The 12,657-nt window shown below is 46.2% G+C and overlaps 1 protein-coding gene across 2 annotated transcripts in view; it reads right to left on the minus strand.

The window, feature by feature from the left end:
* Positions 1–12,657, minus strand: part of Arap1 (ArfGAP with RhoGAP domain, ankyrin repeat and PH domain 1) — a 63,272-nt gene that overhangs the window by 39,831 nt on the left and 10,784 nt on the right. For both annotated transcript variants that reach the window (XM_026400981.2, XM_026400980.2), the window contains exons 2-3: positions 9,794–9,878; positions 5,880–5,961 (exon numbers count right to left, since the gene is read on the minus strand). The gene's annotated coding sequence lies outside the window, so the exon portion shown is untranslated. The remainder of the gene's footprint in view (positions 1–5,879; positions 5,962–9,793; positions 9,879–12,657) is intronic.

The following is a 12,657-nucleotide window of genomic DNA, read 5'->3' on the forward strand; positions in this document are numbered from 1 at the left end:
AGAATTCCCAAAGATCAAAATCCCTAACGTCTAAAATCCCCAAAATTATAATCCCAAAATATTAAAACTGTAAATGTTGAGATTTTAAAAGCCAAAATTCCAAAACCCCCTCATGCCATGGGTTCAAGTTCAATCCTTAAGCAAGGCCAAGTACTGGCAGTTCCCAAACACGTAGGCTTTTCCCTCTACCTAAGTCACCCCCCATCACCCTGCCCCTGGGGCCTCCTAGCACTCTGACCACATCTTCTTCTCTAGGAAGTCCTCCATCACCTCCAAAGTTGGCATCACACCCATGCCCATATGCAGCCTGGGCCACTCCTCAAGACTGGCCAATGGCATGTCTGATGCTGTGTAGGGTACCCCCTCCCCAATGCCCTCAGCAAGAGCCAGGCCAGGGACCAAGTCCCTCTAAGGCAAATCCCCAGTTGAGGGCCAAGCCCAGGGACTTAGCCAACATGTGTAGAATTGAAAGGCACCACTGATGGTCCCTCTGCATGCCCAGTGTGGGGACAGAGCCTCACCTCCCTCCACCTCATCTCCAGTGCCCACAGAGGAAGTGGAATGCTCCAGAAGACAAGTCAACCAGATCACACAGCCTCTGGGTTCCTGACCCCCTAAGTCCCCTTTTCCTGCCAAGGAAGGGGAAGGATATTCATTCATTTGTTCATTAAATACAGCCTTGCAGGGAGCAGTGGCACACACCTGTAATCCCAGCAGCTTGTGAGGCTGAGTCAGGAGGATCGCAAGTTCAAAGCCAGTCTCAGCAAGGGTGAGGTGCTTAGCAACTCACTGAGACCTTGTCTCTAAATAGAATACAAAATAGGGCTGGAGATGTGGCTCAGTGGTTGAGAGCCCCTCAGTTCAATCCCTGGTACCAAAAAAAAAAAAAGAAGAAGCCTCACACTTGTCAATGGGGACTTGGGTTCCACATCCCTGCACTCAAGAGCTCCTGGCTTGGTGGGAGTACAGAGATGATTAACAGATCAAAAGTCATCCAATCATCCCCAGACACTAAAGAGGCACACCATGAAACTTGACATTCACCTCTTAAACAAAACCTGACTAAAATAGCAACAGACAAACTCCTTAAATAAAACTCAACACTTTACTTCATGGAAAAGCAACAGAAGAGACCCATTACAGTTTTGGATGAGACCAGAGTATCCACTTCATTATTAGTATTATTATTATTGCTCTAAATGTTCTAGACAACAAAAATAAACAAAGGTATAAAAATTAGGAAGGAAAAAAACTATCATTAATTGAGAATAATATAAACTTTTGAAAGCCCAAACAGTTCAACTAATAAAATATTATAAATAAGAATTTAGTTAGCTAGAGTTGTAGCTCAGTGGCAGAGCACTTGCCTAGCACGTGTGAGGCCCTGGGTTCGATCCTCAGTACCACGTAAAAATAAATAAATAAAATAAAGATATTGTGTCCAACTACAGCTAAAAAAAATTAAAAAAATAAAAGAATTTAGTTAGATAGGTGAGTTCAAAATCAATATTTCTAAGCAATAACCAGTAGAATTTAGGATAAAATTAGATAGAATTTAGGATAAAAGAACCCATTTACAGTAGGATCACAAAACATAAAACACCAAGAATAAACTTCATAATAAACATACATGGTCTGGGGGATAGCTCAGTGATAAGGGCACTTGCCTACCACATGCCAGGCCCTGGGTTCAATCCTAGTACTGGGGGGGGGGGGGGAAATCTCACTGGGCACAGTGGTGCATACCTGTAATCCCAACAACTCAGGAGGCTGAGACAAGAGGATTGCAAGCTCAAGGCCAATCTGGACAATTTGGCAAGACTCTGTTCTTAAAATAAAAATCAAAAGGAGCTGAGGATGCAGCTCAATGATAGAGCATCACTGGGTTGAATCCCAGTACAAAAGGAAGGAAGAAAGGACAAATAGACTAACACAGTAGGGAAAGAAAGGAGAAATAAACAAGGTCTACATGAAGAAAAAAATGTAGTGTTCTTGAGAGACAAAAAAAAAGGGTGGGGGGAAGACTAAGACAAATGAGAAGACACAATAAGTTCTGGACAGAAACATCACAAAGGCATTAAGTCTCTTTAATTTATAAATACACACAATTCTACTCAGTGTGTACACAGAAATTCCTTTTAAACTAGACAAAAATGGATTTGAAAATTCATGTGGAAAAATAAAAAAGCAGGAAGAGCCAGGAAAGCTTTGGAAGCACGTAGAAATCTGCCCCATCACATATTAAAACATACCACAGAGTCACAATAATTAAAACAGTATATGCTAGCAGCTTGGGAACAAACTGATTAATTAAACAGAACAAAAGCTCAAGAGGAGATGGAAGAACTGGTACACAATGAAAGGAGAATCTCAAACTAGTGGGGGAAAGGGGTTATTTAGTTGTTGGGACAGCTGCAGAGAAATCTAGAAAAAAACTAAGGTGTTCCCCTCTGTGAAGCCCTGTTCTGTTTTTGTTTGCCTCACACCTTACAACCAGATAAGTCACAACTGGATCAAAGATTTCAATATAAAAAAATAAAACCATGGAAGGATTGAAAAATCACCTTAGAGCAGGGCATGGTGGTGCACCCCTGTAATCCCAGCAGCTCCAGAGGCTAAGGCAGGAGGATCACGAGTTCAAGGCCAGCCTCAGCAATTTAGTGAGACCCTGTCTTAAAATAAAAAATAAAAAGAGCTCGGGATGTGGCTCAGAGGTTAAGTCCCCCTGGGTTCAATCTCTGGTACCAAAGGGGCGTAAAAAACCCCTTAGGAAAAAAATCTTTTGGAAAAGATATAAGCCCAGAAGGTATGCAGAGAAGCCTGGAACATTCACCTACTGTCACAGGCCATATAGTGATGTTCCCATCAGTGATGGATCACATAGATGACAAGAGGCCCAGAAGATTATAATGGAGCTGAGAAATTCCTATCACTTCATGGCATCGTAGCCAAACTATATTCCTCTGGGGTCTGTGGTGATGTCGGTTTAAACAGGCCTCCTGCGTTGCCTGTCATATAAAAGTACAGCCCACACATACTTGACAATGATAATAAATGACTATGGTATTGGTTTATGTGTTTACTACTCTCTATTTTTTATTCTTATTTTAGAGTATACTCCTACTTATAAAAGAAGTGTATTATAAAACAGAACGCCAGCTCACCTGGCAGCAGGCTCATACATCTTGTGTTTACTGCAAATTTCCTGATGGCATCGAGGCTGCATGGAATGACTGAACCAGCCCTTCTAGGTCTGAGTTACTATTCTCAATGATGTTCACACAATGACAAAATTGCCAATGATGCATTTTTTAGAAATGTATCCCCACTGTTGAGCATTGTGTGACACTGTAGAAAAAAATAAATATGCCAACATGGTGGAGACACCATTTGCAAAGTAAGAGGTAAATGAGGACCTAGAGGACATCTCACATCCTACTCATTTCAAACAAAAATCTAGTAGAAAAATGGGCAAAGAATATTGACATCAGGAGGAAGAGAGAAGGCTGGGAGGATAGGGAGATGGGCCCCTGGGTGGCAACTTCCTGGGCAGTACAGCACCAACAGCACCTGCAGATATTTCCTAAGAAACTTACAAAAAGGCTATTTTTAAACTAGGACCTGTGTCACTGGGGTCCATGCCTCTCCAAAGAAGGAAGAATCCAGCTGGGTGCCATGGCACACACCTGTAATCCCAGCGGCTTAGGAGGCTGAGACAGAAGGATTGCAAATTCAAAGCCAGCCTCAGCAATGGCAAGATGCTAAACAACTCAGTGAGACCCTGCCTCTAAATAAAATAAAAAATAGGGCTGGGGATGTGGCTCAGTGGTCGAGTGCCCCTGAGTTCAATTCCTGGTATCCAAAAAAAAGTAGGAAAAATTCCTGCTTGATATTTTGATTGAACTAAAGACTGCATGAACACCATGAGGTATTCATGGTATTCATGAGGTATTCATGGTATTCAAGCAGCATTGGGCAGGGGGCTGACTTCCTTAAACCTATATAAAGCCCTAGACAAAAGCCACTCTTGAGCATCCCTCTCTCAGGATCCCTCCCTCTTCAGCAGTTCTGCTTTCTATTACTCTAATAAATCCTGATGCTTTACTCTCACCCTTTGTTGTGCATGGATTTTACTCTTCAAATTCATGAGATAAAAAACCCAAACCCATGCTCTGTGTTACAAAATGACAGAGACAAGCACAAAAAGGAAAATGTAAATGGCCTTTAAACATATGACAAGAAACTTAACAAAATACAAACATCAAATATAGTACAATGCTACTTTCCACCTATGAGAATATCAAAGAAAAAATGTTTAAAAATGCACAGCCCTGGTAATGGGGTGGGGCCACTCCTGCCTGGCTGGTGGCTGTGCCTCTAGGGAAGGCCATGCCACAGTAACTACAAGATCCTGAGCTGGAAAACCACTGTCCTTTGGCCCAGATACCCTGGGTCAAAGTACAGACACTTATTGTACAGGTTTACGGGAACACATCTGCAATGACGGAGGTAGATAGTTGTTGGCTACAGCACTGTGTATAATAACAAAAGACTGGAAATAACCAAAATGTCCAACAATTGTAGAATGGTTAACTAGATTATGGGGCAGTCTTCTGAGAGGCCCTAAAAAGGAGGAAACTCCTTACACATGGGCACAGAATGACCTCCAAGATATGCTGTTAAGTAAAGAAAGAAAAGTGCAGGACAGTTTCAAAACATTCTGTTTTTTGTGTGAAATAAACAAAAGGAGAGAGTGGCTCAGCATGCATGCACCGCAAAATGTATGAAGAGCCTCTGCAGAGGCCCAGGGGGTCCATCAACACTGGCTACCACTCTCCTCAGAGGAGGAAAACAGGGCTGAGAGGACAGGAGGGAATGGAGGCAGATGAGAGCTCATGGGTCTGACGCTTACACAATCCAGATGCCCTTTGGGGTAAAAAGAACACAAGAATATCTCACTTTTGCAAATTCACAAAAACACAGGACCCATGTGTCCACATTGTTCAGGCCCCCTCTTTGGATCCTAGAAGGACCCCTGAATGTCAAATTCCACCTTTCCTGGAAATCTGCCTCTGACAGGAGGAACACTTTTCACTTTACTTAGTCTATCACCTAAATTTTGAACTCTCTGAATTTTAAAAATAAGAATAAGAATATAATGGATACTTGGGAGAGTCAAAGGAAGTTATAAACACAAACATTCCATGTTCTTGGATACAGTGGCTCCTAAAATTATAAAGACATCAGTTCTCCCGGGGTTAAGCTATAACTTGAATATAATTTCCCAGCTGAAATTACCAAATGGAATTGGTTTAGACCAACAGGTTCTAAAGTTCATATAAATTAATATTAAAGATTTATTGTTAAGTGGAAAAGTAAGGTGCAGGACAGAGTTATATAATAACTGAGTTTAAAAAAGAAATATATACATGTGTACACACACACAAAAAAATATATAATAGAATACTCTGGATAGATACACAAGAAACTGGCTTTGGGGAGAGAATTGACAGTTGGGAAGTCAGGAGACACTACACCCTTCTATATTTTTAAAATTTTGTACCATTTAAAAACTAAACAAGCAAAGTTTTAAAAAGATAATGTGATAATCATCAATAAAGCCTGGGAATGAAAAAGAAACCAAAACTCACCAGGCAAGGAGGGAAATCAAGTCAGCTTATGCTTCCCAGTCTAGCCTGCTGGAGCCTGCCCTGTCCCTCCTCTCAGAACCCTGAAGGAGGCTCTTAGCAAGCCCTCAGGGCCTCACCTTCTGCCTGCAATACTGGTTCTCAAAATGGAAAGTCCCAGCCTCCCCAGCTCAGGGTTTGGGCTTAGCCTGTGAACTCAGCCCAGCTCCATCCTCCCAGTTCCTCACTCACCGGCTGGCCTGCCAAGGACGCCTGGTCCTCCCAGAAGCCACAGCTACTCCAAAGGGCTCCTCATGGTGGCCTGATGTGGAAGCTGCAAGGACAAAGATGGGGGAGAAAGTCCATGAGGCGAGGCCACTTGGAGCAGCCAGAATGACAAGGAGGAGGAAGAGAAGAGACAAGGGGGAGAGTGATGAGGAAAAGCAAAGAAAGGGGAAGAAAGCAGAAGTGGGAAAGAGGTGGAGAAAGAAGAAGAAAAGGAAAAGAGAAGGGTCCAGGGAAGTTGGAAGCCAAGCAATGGAGGCTGGACCAGAAGAAGGCCTCCAGGGACGAGGAAGGCAGCCAGACAGACCTCCTGGAAGTGGGGACTGCACAGGTGTGAAGGGGAGTCAGCACTTCCACTCTCCACGCCCCTAGGACCAGTGGCTGGGTTGCATGTGGGGGCTAGCTGGCAAAGAGACTGCCCCCCCAGGAGGTCACCAAGAAGGTACAGATGCAGCTCCTTGGCTAAGGGAGTCTCTCCCAACCTGTGGCCTCTCGGGAGAGGTGGAGCCCAGGATGCAGGACCCTCTCCACTAAGTCTGAGGACCACAATATGTCTGAGGGCAGAGGTGGGGCAACTGAGACAGGGCCTGGGACCCCAGGGCCATGCTCATAAACTTGGGGGGGAGGTGAGGAAAATGGGCCAAAAAAGGGGGTTTTCAGTGGAGGAGAAAGAACAGGCCAATCCTCTCAGCAGGCCATGACTCCTACTGCCCAGGCAGCACAGGCTCTGTGGGGCTGGAGAGAGTGGGGCGCAGTGGAATGGACAGGTCTCCCTCCCCTGGCCTGGAGTCAAGTCAGGTCTCCTGCCATAAGAGCAGGGTTAGCCGAAAAACTCCTGTGTTCTGCAAAATGGCTTTGGCAGGCATTCCTGACCATTTTACAGTTTACTAATAGGTATTTATCTTATGTAGACCCTACAATTATCATTGCTTAGGAAATGGTAAAAACAGGTATGTGCTTCTAAGTAGGTACTTTAAAAACAAATTTTAAGAAACCGGTACTTTAGATGAAACTGTTGGCAAAAATGGCAGTGCTACTCAAAAGACAAAGAGAAGACAAACACTGCTTATTATGCCAGATACCTAAGCACTTTACATCAACTCAACATCACTGCAACCTATCAGGTACATTTGATTATTAGTCTACTTAAAAAACAAAAAAACACTAAGGCACAGGTAAGTTAAGTAACTTGCTTAAAGTCACAACGTTCGGAAGAAGCAGTTTGAGTATAGTCTACACCTGCCCTGTCCAGTACAGTAGCCAGCAGCAGCCACAGATGGCTTGATTTTTTTTTAATATTTATTTTTTTAGTTGTAGTTGTACACATGTCTTTATTTATTTATTTTTACATGGTGCTGAGGATCAAACCCAGGGCCTTACACGTGCTAGGCAAGCACTTTACCGCTGAGCCACAATCCCAGCCACATAGATGACTTTTGAATACTTGAAATGTAGCCCCCCAAAATGAGGTGTACTGTATTTTGAAGACTTGGTACAAAAAGAAGGTAAAATAGCTCAAATTTTCCTATTGATTATATGATAAATGATAATATTATGATTTAGATTTAAAATGTTAATAACATTAACTGCACATGGTTTCTAATTATTCTCACCTCACCCCACCCCACCCGAGCCCCCAGTGCAGGGGATCAACTCAGAGCCTTGCACATGCTCGGCTACTGAGCTACACTTGCGGCCCTGGCATCTTTTTCTTTTAATGTGCCTATTAGCAGATTTCCATTGCACTTGTGGCTTGCACTGTATCTCCATTGGGCAGCACAGTTCTCAACTCCTAATCACTCAGCTTCTCAAAAGTGATAGCAAACACGAAGGAGGACCTGTTACAGGCCAGGCACCTGACTGAGGTGTAACACAAGTGGACTGATGATGGTCCCAGCCACCTTACCGGACTGGTCAAGGGAGACAGGAAACCACCCTCTCCCTGAAAAGAGCCTGGCCCCCACCGGGCCTCTCTCAAGTTCCTATTCGTTCACTAAAGGGCAAAAGCCAAGGTCAGAGACGTGAGGTCTCACACTGACACTCCTTTATGACTTCCCCATTCAAGGAGCTAGAAGCATGAACCGGGTGCCTCTAGAAACTTTGGGCCAGAAGGGATCAAACACCACCAGCCCATGAGATCAGCCAGGGGGCCCTCACCAAGCTGGGATCAGGGGCAGCTCCCTGGAGAGGGAAGCTCCTGGACACAAGAAGAGTGGAGCGCCGCTCTGCAGAGGCTGGGCCTCTGCAGGCCAAGTCAGCAATACTGTCCTCTCTCTACTGAAAACTGTGATATTTTATAATGTTTCTCATCATGTATTTTTGGCATAAATTTTGATTTTTTTAAATGGCATTAAAATATCTTATACCAGGTGTGATGGCACATGCCTGTAATCGCAGCAACTTGGGACAATGAGGCAGGAGGATCACAAGTTCAAGGCCAGCCTCAGCAATTTAGTAAGGCCCTTGAGCAACTTAGTGAGACCCTGTTTAAAAATGAAAAATGTGAAGTGGTGTGGATGTGGCTCAGTGGTAAAGCACCCCTGAGTTCAATCCCAGTACTAAAAAGAAAAAAAAGAAGATACACCTGGATGATCAGAGGTCTTTAGTCCCCCCTTAAATTTTACACCTCAATTGCTCTGTCCTCACCCTGGCCCTGGTTTAGGAATTGAAACTATGCTGCTATGACAAGTCCCAGAGAGTCATTACCCCCAGGGAGGCAGGGTCAGGGCAGAGGCAAATGTCTTCCTGTAGCAAGGGCACAGCCACAGCTGGGGGGCTTTTCTCCCCCACCCAAGGGTCCAGGCCTCCTCTCTCTCGCTTGGCTCATCTCCCTCTGCCATCGCTGGCTGTGCTGGCTATGGCCAGGGTCCCAACCCTGCTAAAGTTCTGCCAGATCCCTGTGTTCTCAAGCTCATCAGCTATCATTCTACCTGGTCCAGCCCTGACTATAACGGAAGAAGAAACAAACACCCACAGGGAGGAAGTGACTTGCTCAAATTCTCAGTGACATACCCCAAGCCCCAGGCAGGCTGGGCTGGCCCCCTCTGCAACTCTCTCCATGTCACTTCCTATACCAGATGCTGGCCTGACTTATGGGGGCCCCTAAAACTGTCAGCTGATAATGAGTAAATAAACCACACCCTCCCTCCTCAGGGCACTGGCTCCGGGCCATCTCTTGCAGAAAGTACTCCTTGACTGCCCCTAAATGTCCTAGGCCTCTGCACAGCCATACAGCTCAGCACTGTTTCTGGTTTCTTTGGTTGCTCTCTTTGCAGGGATCCACCTCCATCCAACCAATGTGGCCTGGGGTATTCTAAGAGTCTGTACCTCTTCTTGTTTCCCCTGTTCTCCACAGTGGAGCCCAGCACCTGGATGGCTCACAAGGGCACCCAATTCCAGTTCAGAAGTAAGAAACGGTCATCTGGAATCTCTAATCCTTGCCAGACAGTCCTTCTTCATGTCTTGCTTGAGTCCCTCTTGTTGGAGTCAAAGCTTTAACCCTTCCAGCAACTACTTCAACACCAAAAGCAGAGTTTAAATTTCAGAGCCCCACTTCTGTCCCAGCTTGGCATCTCCCTCTCAGCATTCCTACCCACCACTGATGGATGGCACCATTTTGGTAGCCCAGTAAGAATGACAACCATACCCCAGCTTCTTGTATCTCCTAAGTGCCACTGTGTGCCCAGCCTCTGCAGACTCCCACCTTCCTCTCACTCATCCTTGTAACCACCCCAAGACCTGGGATTTGTGTGTGTGTGGTGTGCTGGGGATTGAACCCAGGGCCTTTTGCATGCAAGCAAGCACTCTACCAACTGAGCTATATCCCCAGCCCTAAGACTTAGGATTTTTACCCCCTTTCACACCATGTGGTGGAAACTTACCCAGTTTACTTGTTGGAGCCCACAGAGCCTTCAGAGGATATGGCTGCCTCTGTCTTGTAGAGTCAGGGAGGCTTCCTGAGGGATCCTGTTCCAGGCAAAGGGAACTGAATGTGAGAGGCCCAAGGACAGGAAAGGACCTGGATAACCTGAAGTTCAGAGAGTTCTGCAGGACGGGAAGAGAGGTCACCCAGAGAAGCTATGGCAGGCTGCTGACCCATGCGGTTGTGTCCCTCTCTGAGGCGTCCCTCAGCCTCTTTGCATTCTGCTTCACATGAATGAGTCATCCTTGGTCAGAGCACAGGGCAGCTTTAAAGGTCCTAACTCCTTCCACACTCAGTTCTGAAGTCCTCTGGGCCAGAACATCTCCCCAGACTGAATCTCCAGGGCCCCCTCTGCACAGAGCTCCACTCTGAGTTCAAAGAAAGATCCAACCCTCCAGGGGACAGGAGAGGAAGGCCTGAGCTGAGGTCTCAGCTCACTCACCCACCTCCTCCTTCTCTGCATGGCCAGCCCTTTGCCCCTTGCCCCAGGCTTCCCAGCACGAGCAGGTGGGCAGGAACCTGAGTATACAGACCTCAAGAAACCCCTCGGAGCTGTCTACACAGGAACCAAAAACATACATAGTCACCTGGGTCTAAAAACCACACCCCACGAGTACCACAAACCCATACTTTGCACTGCCTCCAGGGCACACACCTCCTGCCTACCCGACAGCCACACAGCACAACCGCCTGCCCCACCACACTACACCACACGGCCTTCAGACCTCCAGCTCTCCACCAACAATCCCACTGTGACAACAGCCCTGGAGCCCAACATGCTCCAGACCCTGGAGATGCCCTAGACCCCAACGTCTAGCCCCCCCGGCCCAGTCACCAGGTGATACCTACAGGCAGGGTCACCCTCCTGGACATCTACCAACCGCTTGGGCGCCTGGGACTCCACTAGCTCAGGCTAATGCGGGCAAGCCTTGGAGACACTTCCTGTAGATATGAGGAACTAGGTGGGGGTTGGGTTCCCAGCCCCAAGGGTGCAGAAGTGACCCCCGCCCCTGCAAAAAACAGCTCTTGGGCTGGGTTTGTGGCTCAGTGTAGAGTACTTGCCTCACACATGTGAAGCCCTGGGTTCGATCCTCAGCACCACATAAAAATAAATAAATAAAGGTATTGTGTCCAACTACAACTAAAAATATTTTTTAAAAAAGCTCTCTCAGCACCGGCACCTGCCTCCTGCAACACAGCAGGTGCAACTCCCAAATGGTTAGTCAGCTGGCCCTTGGGCCAAGAGACCTGTTCTCTATCTCTCAGGGATAGATGGCCACTGCTTACAAGTCCCAAGAAGACACACCAGGGCTCCTGCCCTGCTCCTGCCTGTGTCTCTGCCCTGTTAACCTTCCTAGCACCAGGAGAGTCCCGTCCCGTCTGCAGTACGGCCTGTCTGGAGTCCCTGAAGCACAGGAGGTTGATGGCAAGTGTCCCCAGGGTCCAGGTAAATGAAGAGCTGCCTCAGCTACCTAGCGGGAAGCTAGGGGTCTGTGGGCAAGTCCCCAGGCTCCAGGACTCAGGCACCCCTACCCAGTATGCAGAGCAAGTCTGGACTCCAGTCCCAGCTCCACCACTTCTTGCCTGAAGCCCTGGGAAAATCATGTAATATTCCAAGCCTCAGTTTCCCTCTCCACAAAATGAAGCGTTCAGTCCCTGCCCGGCACCCAGACAACCATGACGCGTCACCACATGTGTACTGGAGGCTACACTTGCTCATCTTCTGCTCACTTCTCTGATGCTAAGGCAATCACTTCCTGTCCCTAATCCCAAGGCCTTGGCCAGTGCTGACCAGAATAGCCCAGGGCACTGGACTTAAACCAGAATCTAGTTGGGACCCCCAGCATCCCGAGGTTTTCAGTTACCCCCGACACCAATGACTACCTCACCCACCTCCAGCCACGTCCCTCTGCATCCATCATTCCAGACCAGACACCCACTGCCTGCTGGACCTCTGCCTGCCATGCCCAAGACACCACAACCTCCCATCCCAAACCAAACACACCTGCTCTTTGGCACCCTGCTCTGAAAGAAGCGCTTTCAACCTAGGTGGGGCTCTTAAACAAATTAGATAGAGAAGGCTCTTCCTCCACGAACCCTGCACCAGGGCATACAGCCCAGCAAGCAGAAGAAAGGCTGGGTTTCAGATCTTCTTCTCCAGCCATCACCTCCACCCATCCCCCAGTACCCTTTGGCAGTACACAACACACATCCACAGAGTGTGGATGAGAGACATGATTTTTTTCAAATTTTAATAATATTATTTATTTATTTATTTATTTAGGTACCAAGGGATTGAACCTAGGGGCACCCAACCACTGAGTCACATCCTCATCCCTTTTTATTTTTTTCTTTTAAGACAAAGTCTCACTAAGTTGTTTAAGGTTTCACTAAATTGCTGAGGCTGGCTTTGAACTTGCAATCACATCCCTAATGGTGTGCCCAATGAGACATGATATTTTAGCAACCTTCTTATGGTAGCCCCACCAGCATCACCCTGATAAAATTGATAAACCACAGTTTTATTAATGACTGAGAGACACTAAAGACTAAGGGACAATGGACTGCCTAGGTCGTAATTTCATGCCTAATGTTAACTTTCGACCCATCTTGAAAGATTTTCTACAAGTTTGATGTCTGTATTGTTTGAAGTTTTTACAACTGTGTATCACTTTTATAATCAGAAGGAAAAAAGAGAAATGTATTTAAGTAACTAGCACTGAGTTTCTTGCAGTTTGTTCCCTAACACTATCATTATACAGTAGCTTCATTTTAAATAAAGCATGCAATAGATTACTAAGAGAAATATAAACAAAATTGCTG

Source organism: Urocitellus parryii, chromosome 4 (genome assembly GCF_045843805.1).
Source record: "Urocitellus parryii isolate mUroPar1 chromosome 4, mUroPar1.hap1, whole genome shotgun sequence".
NCBI lineage: Eukaryota > Metazoa > Chordata > Mammalia > Rodentia > Sciuridae > Urocitellus > Urocitellus parryii.